The sequence below is a fragment of the Quercus suber genome, unplaced genomic scaffold, assembly GCF_002906115.3.
Source record: "Quercus suber isolate HL8 unplaced genomic scaffold, Cork oak 2.0 scaffold_599, whole genome shotgun sequence".
NCBI classification, from domain to species: Eukaryota; Viridiplantae; Streptophyta; class Magnoliopsida; order Fagales; family Fagaceae; genus Quercus; species Quercus suber.
Window position 1 is genome coordinate 272,161 of NW_027070043.1, and position 7,398 is coordinate 279,558.

At 40.7% G+C, this 7,398-nt stretch overlaps 1 non-coding gene across 1 annotated transcript; it reads left to right on the forward strand.

Moving 5' to 3' along the window:
• The first annotated feature begins 2,538 nt into the window (after positions 1-2,538).
• LOC112031661 (uncharacterized) lies at positions 2,539-7,022 on the forward strand. The gene is made up of 2 exons (XR_010625595.1): positions 2,539-2,755; positions 6,423-7,022. It is a non-coding gene; the product is annotated as an uncharacterized LOC112031661 (transcript).
• The last annotated feature ends 376 nt before the right edge of the window (positions 7,023-7,398 follow it).

Sequence of the window (7,398 nt, forward strand, 5' to 3'; positions counted from 1 at the left end):
CCCTCCCCCCCCCATTTCTTTACTAGCTCTTCTTTTATAGTTTTATCTTCCTATCCCCTTCTTCCATCTGTTGATTTCTATTGCCTTTTTTCTGGTCCGTCCATCCCATCAGAGGCTTTATCGATACTCAAGTGGCTCACTCTGACCAACGTTATCCTGCCAAGGGGTTACCTCTCCATTAATGCGGCCAGGAGGGTTAGTTGAGTGCATTAAATGCGAGAGTGACAGCTTACTTTGGGGTTAGCCACTCCCTGAAATCACTCTTGTCAGGCCGAGGACAAGGTATCCTCGGCGTGGATTCAAGAGAATAGGCTTCCCCCCTTCTCTTCAGAAATAGCTTGCGCTCCTCGGCATGGGCCTTGGGCCTGCTATATGATGGACCGAGGCTATCAGGCCCACGGACCCCACAAACCTCAATTTGATTTATATTAAATAATTTATATTTAATTAATATTTATATAAAAAAAGCCCCACATATATATTTCGCCTCCCCAAATTAGGTTAGGCCGGCCTTGTGTCCAAACTCCATACATATATATATAAATAACCTAAATCCACACAATACTTGAGCTCCTTCAGGTGTACGAAGATTATTTTAGCCAATAAAACTTGCACGTTGTAATCCATAGTATTTCATCATTAAAGGAATAAGTCATTATTTCCAAAACTTATTACGCCCTCTCTCTTATCAAGACAAGTTTGCACTTTTGTTTCTTTTTCTTTCCTTTCAACTCTGCTGACCTTCCTTTCTTTTATCCTTTTTTTGTTTGTTTGTTTGTTCTTTTTCTTATATGTGCGCCTCTGTCTCTATTTTTTCTCTGTGTTTCTTCGTCTCTGTCAGTTGTTCAATGGGAGACTCTTCAGTCCTTAGAGACTTTGCTTGGACTTAGAGTAGTGGGTTCGATGATGTTGAGGACCCCTTTACTGATGAATCGGATCAGTCTTCACTGAGCACCGATGATCTGGAAGTGCCATTCGCGAGACATGGTCCATTGCTTGAAGCAGACCCTAACTCAGTACACATGCAACGCCTCTTCTGGGGTCAGTGCGCTTTGGGCTTTGTCTTGGACTATAGGAAGTTTTCAGTGGCATACCTTCAACATTTGATTCGCTCATGGCGTCTCCGAGGTGAGGTTACTGTCGTGGGGAGGGATTCCTTCTTTTACTTGATACATTTTGAAAGCTTGGAAGATTTGGAGCATATGTGCTCTGAGGGTCCCTGGTCCATTGATGGAGCGTTTCTGGTACTTGAAAAATAGCGACCCAATCTGGTTCTAAGTAATTTGCATTTGAATTATGTGTCAATTTGGGTCCAATTACATGGGTTACCTCTAGAATATCAGGATCCAGAGTTAGCAGAAAGAATGGGTCATATGATTGGGTATGTTGAGAAAATTGACTGGGAGGATAGGTTGCCTCGAAATATCAGGTTTATGAGGATAAAGGTGAGGTTAAATCTGTGGATGCCAGTAGTTTCGGGGTTCATGCTGCATTTGGATGATGGTACTCAGACCTGGATTTAGTGTAGGTATATGAGCGGGTGCACAAGTTGTGTACGAAATGTGGTCTCATTGGACATGCACGAAGTCAGTGCAGTGAAAGTATGGATGAGGTGGAACGAATGCTCATCCGTCAAAGGCACAGGATTCAACGACTATTCCAAGTCCCTTTTGTCTATGATGCTTTAGAACCGCAATTTTACAATGAGCTAAGGGCTTATTTTAACAAACGACGGAATAGGACTACAAGAGCTAGGTTTGGCTTTATGGAATCTGAGTTCCCAGTAGATGATCACCCACCCTCTGCTTCTTTTAATCCTGAACCACCAAATTTCCCTGCTTCCACCCCTAATCAGAATACCTCGGTATCTCCGACATCTCACCCCCACATGATCCTCATTCTCCCCGTGCAGCATGATAATGAACATGCAACTCTAAATTCTGCAATTCTTTCTTTGTCTCTAAACAGAGGTTCTGTACCATCCACACCTGTCAATTCTCCACGATCGTCCCCTGATGTCCTACACCCCCCCAATTTCAAACCAAAACACACATGCAATACATCCTCTGAGCCAATGCCTTTCTCAAAACGTACCCACTACCTTGCCACCAGAGCAGGGGGTTCAGGAAAATAATACAGTGCATTAGATGTGGGTTAATGGAACTGGACCATTTATGACTAACGAAGAATTTAGGGAGGTGACAAACTCTTCATCAGCAACGGAGAGCGATTCTGAGACTATGGTTATGTTCAGTCTTGATAGATTAAATGAGGATCATCCTAGGTGGTTACGTGGGAATGCATGGGCACGAGGTCAAATTCCTGAGTCAGCTAAGGGATTAATTGATACTTTGATCAACAGGGAAGGTCTAGATAGGCTACGGAATGAAGTTGAAGATTCAAGTAATGGGCCCGATATCAGTTAGCCCAATGTCGTGGCCCATGCCCAATGTCATGGCCCATACCCAAACCTCAAACCAATCCATGGCAGGCCCACAAGTGGAAATCAATCAAACCTAATCTATCAGTCTTGATACGGGGTTGGACATATGGACCTCAGGTGCTGTTGATACAGAATCGAGTACCTCTTTACCTACATCAGTCAGTTTAGATCCTGGTTTCTTTGGCTGCTTGGGATGTGCTCAGGAGTTGGGAAAAAAGTGTGGTCCTTCAAGAAAGAGGATTGGAACTGAAATTGGAAGACTTGGGAGGAACATCCATCAGAAGTTGATGTGTGGTTTTCTCCCCAGGGAAGGTAACATTCATCCTCATTTCATTAATCAGCCTTGTTGTTCTTCTTTCTTTCAATACATACATGTTGTGGAATCCCAGTATAATCCAAAGGTTGTTGAGAAGCTAACCCTAATCAGCTTCCCCAATCATAATGAGGATCATGAGTTGGAACTGTAGAGGTTTGGGCAGATCCCCTACAGTTCTACAATGCAAGAAAAAGGCCCTAGATTTAAAGCCTGACATTTTATTTCTCATGGAAACCCGGTTATTCAGTGGTAAGGGTTCAGAAGTGTGGCAAAAATGTGGATTCTCTGAGGGGTGAAAGGTTCCTAGGGTGGGTTTTAGTGGTGTCCTTATTCTTGCCTGGCTACCAAGGCAAGGATTGCAGGTAGTTTATGACTCACCAAATTTAATTCACATCAATTTACAAGATGATAGGGGTTTCCCACTCTCGATTACTTTTGTCTATGGACATCCTGACCATGCTAAGAGAGGGGAGGTATGGCAACAATTAAAACAGTTAAAACATCAGTCACATCCTAGTTGGCTCTGTATAGGAGATTTCAACCAAATTCTATCACAGGAAGAAAAACTATCCTTTAGGAATGGGAATATTATTGGAGTAGATGAGCTTCAACGGGTCCTTATGGAACTATAATTATGTGATTTGAGTGCTTTAGGATAGGGATTCACATGGATGAATAAGAGGGAGGAAGAAGATTTCGTTATGGAGAGACTGGATAGAGCCTTTGGTAGTGTAGAATGGGTTAACAAGTATCCCTTATACTCTCTTAGGAATCTCCCTATTGTTTGGTCTAATCATGGTCCGATTATTTAAGACTTAGAGGTTCAGACACCTTTTAGAAGAAGGCCTTTTTGTTTTGAATATATGTGGCTAGCCCATGCAGGATGCAGGGAGATGGTGGAAAAAGCTTGGGAAAGTCACTCCATAGGGTCTAGAGCTTCTCAGTTGAGGAACAAACTCATCAGTGTCAAACACAAGGCTTTGGAATGGAATAAGCATGTGTTTGGCAGGGTGGAGACTGAAATTAAGAGGAAACAAAACCAATTACAGATACTTCAGGATTCCATTGTGTGTTAAATGAAGATGTTAGGAAAGAGAGAATTTGTAGAGAGGAACTTGAGGAACTTTTGAATAGAGAGGAGTTGATGTGGGCTCAAAAAGCTAGAACTAATTGGTTTTTGCATGGTGATAGGAACACAAGATACTTCCAGATAGTGGTTAGGCAAAGGAGGTCAAAAAATAGGATTCTTCACATTAAGGATGAGCGAGGGGTCTTAACTGATAAACCTGAGGATATTGAAAATGTTTTTGTGGACTCTTTCAAAAGGAATTTTAGTGGTAATGACAGCTTACCTGTGGAGAGTATCATTCATGAATTTCAAGGGCTTCCAATTCCTACTCTCACAGTACAATAGCTTCAAGCCTTGAACATGGGTATATCAAACAGAGAAATTGAACTGGCAGTTTTTCAGATGGGGCCTTATAAAGCCCCTGGACCTGATGGCATTCTTGTTTTCTTCTATCAACACTTCTGGGATACTGTTAAGGTTGATGTGTGCAATGCTGTCCAAGCATTCTTCCATTCAAGCTCTCTCCTAAAAGCCCTCAATCAAACCTTTATCACTCTTATTCCAAAGATTCCTCATCCGGAGGAGGTCTCTCATTTTTGGCCTATCAGCCTCTGTAATGTGATTTACAAAGTGATCTCCAAAGTTCTTGTTAGTAGATTGAAGCCCATCATGGATAGCATTATTACACCATACCAAAATGCCTTCATCAAAGGTAGAAATATCTCAGATAATATCCTTTTGGCACATGAGATCCTTGATGTGATTAGGAAAAAAAGAGGGAGAAGGGATAAATTTGGAGTTCTGAAAATAGACATGTCAAAAGCCTATGATAGAGTCAATTGGAACATTCTTAAGGCTGTCCTCACCATAATGAAATTTGATTCCAAGTGGATTAATTGGATTATGGAATGTGTGTCTTCAGTTGAGTATACCTTGTTGATAAATGGAAGCATGACCAGGTCCTTAAAACCATTTCAAGGTTTAAGACAAGGAGATCCTCTATCTCCATACCTATTCCTATTATGTGCCAACATCCTCTCCATTTCCCTAACCCAAGCAGAGGATCTTAAGAAAATCAGAGGAATATGAGTTGGTAGGAGTGGTCTATCTTTTTCTCATTTACTATTTGCTGATAATTCATTATTGTTTTTTAGGAATGACAATGCTACTGTCCATAATCTTCAACTCATTTTGAATTGGTATTGCTCCATCTCGGGTCAATCCATTAATCTGGCCAAATCTGATGTGTTTTGCTTCCCAAACATGCCTATGGAGGAACAGAGAGACCTTGCCAGAACCCTTCAGGTTACTTTGGTTCAACAACCCAGTAAGTATCTTGGTGTTGACTTTCAATTTCTCATTGATAAATTAAAATCAAAGCTTCAAGGTTGGAAGATCAAACTTCTATCACAGGCTAGCAGAACAACCTTAATTACTTCTGTCCTTCAAACCTTACCCTTGTACTCTTTTGCATGTTTTGAAGTTCCTGAGTATGTGTGCAACAAGATGGATTCAATCATTCGTGCTTTCTGGTGGGGCCATGATTATGGTGAGAATAAGCTCCACATGATCAACTGGGATAGGGTTAGTCAACCCAAGAAACTTGGTGGGTTGGGTATTAGGAAATTTGGGTATATGAACTAGGCTATGCTGCATAAGAAGTATTGGAGAATCATTCAAAATCCACAAGCCCTTTTAGCTAGAACTTTTAAGGCTAGGTACTTCCTAGCTTGTACTATTCAAGAGTGTAGGCCTAAACCTCATCAATCATGGGTTTGGAGAAGTATCTTACAACAAGAGAATCATATTTTGAAGGAAGGCAGGTGGAGAGTGGGGAATGGGTATCAAATTCCTTTAAATCACAAGAGCTAGACCCCAAATTTAAATTTTCAAATATCAAAGTTCCATCTCCCCACAAGTACTATGGGGGATCTAATTGATCACAGTAATAGACAGTGGAAGGTAGATTTTGTGAGAAGTTTGTATCCATTCCCTCAACCAGCTGAAATTCTTTAAATTCCTATATCCAAGACTGATTCTGTGCAGGATCAACTTCTTTGGAAATACTCAAGTAAGGGGGATTATCAAGTGAAGAAAGCTTATGAGATTATAACCCAGGATGTAGCAAGCCAACCTAGACCTTTTCAAGCTCACTAAGGATGGTGGATGTCATTCTGGAAGATTAAGATTCCTTTGAAAATTAGTACCTTCATCTGGAAACTTTTGCATAACTGCCTTCCTACTCTTCTCAATTTATACAGCAGGGGTATTTCAAGTGTTAAATGGTGTCCTATGTGTAATAAGGAGGAAGAAAGTCATACTCATCTTTTCCTCCAATGCCCCTTTGCAAGAGCTTGCTGGCATGGTTCTATTTTGTCCATTCACACATCTGATCTCACCAATATTTTTGTTCAACAATGGATTAAGCATCTCATCTCAAGGCTTAATGGGAATGATGTGAATTCAACACGCTATGTGCAGGATGTTCTTACTTTTCTTTGGATTGTCTGGACCCATAGGAACAAAGTGCTTCACCAAGGAATTACCCCAAATCTAGTGGAAGTGATACTAACTGCTCAACAACTATCTTGCAGGTATAGGGACACAAACTCAAACCTTGGCATCTCAGGAGGCAGGGAGGATAGAGGCTTCAGGTTAGTGAGACAAAGTGCAGTAAGGGAGTGGCAATTGATTCTCAAGCTTGTAGATAGTAGAAGAAGGGTTCCACATAGATATGGTGCTGCTTATGAAGCTGTAATAGTTCAAGGGGGGAAGGTGTTTTCTGGGGTAATTAGTAGCAATGCTAGATCTTCAACAAGGGCACTGTTGGAGGCTATGCTTGAAGCTGTTTTGACTGCAAAGGAGCAAGGCTTTTAGCGTGTTTTGGTTCTCAGCAATAGTAGGAGTCTTCTACAGACTTATAAGAGGAAAACAGTTTTGGATTGGTTAGATAGTACTAGGATAGCTGATCTATGCTTTTTGAATCAAAATGGGTTCTTTTGTGATGTGTTTTGGGTACCTCTGTAGTTGTAAATAGCTTAAAGTCTGTAGCTAGATTGGCAACCGGAGTGCCAATACATTATTACTGGGTTTCTTCTATTGATTCATATCGATTGTAATATATACTGTTGTACTGCCTTTTCCCTTGAATGGTATGGAAAAAAAGAAAAAAGAATAAGTCATAATATTTCATACTTTTCTTTCTAAAATTTTTTTCCCTTTTTCTTTTTCTTGGAAGGTGTCTACCTCCATGTCAAATTCCATCCATTCATTTCTATTTACCCAAGAAAACAGATTGAATAATTATATTAACCAACTACTTCACAATCTACAAGGGCCATCTTGATTACAAGCTTAGTTTCTAGACAAAACAAGTTCAACAGAGAAAACAATATAAAGCATACAATCTCCAACTTAAAGAATTGTGACTCTTTTAACCAAAGTGGGTTTTTGCAACCCCCCCCCCCCCCTTCTTTCTTTCCATGCAAGCTGTCCACTTGCATCAAGTTGGTTCCGTCATTTTTATTTATATACTAGCCGCGAACCTGCGCGTTACGCGTGATAATTATT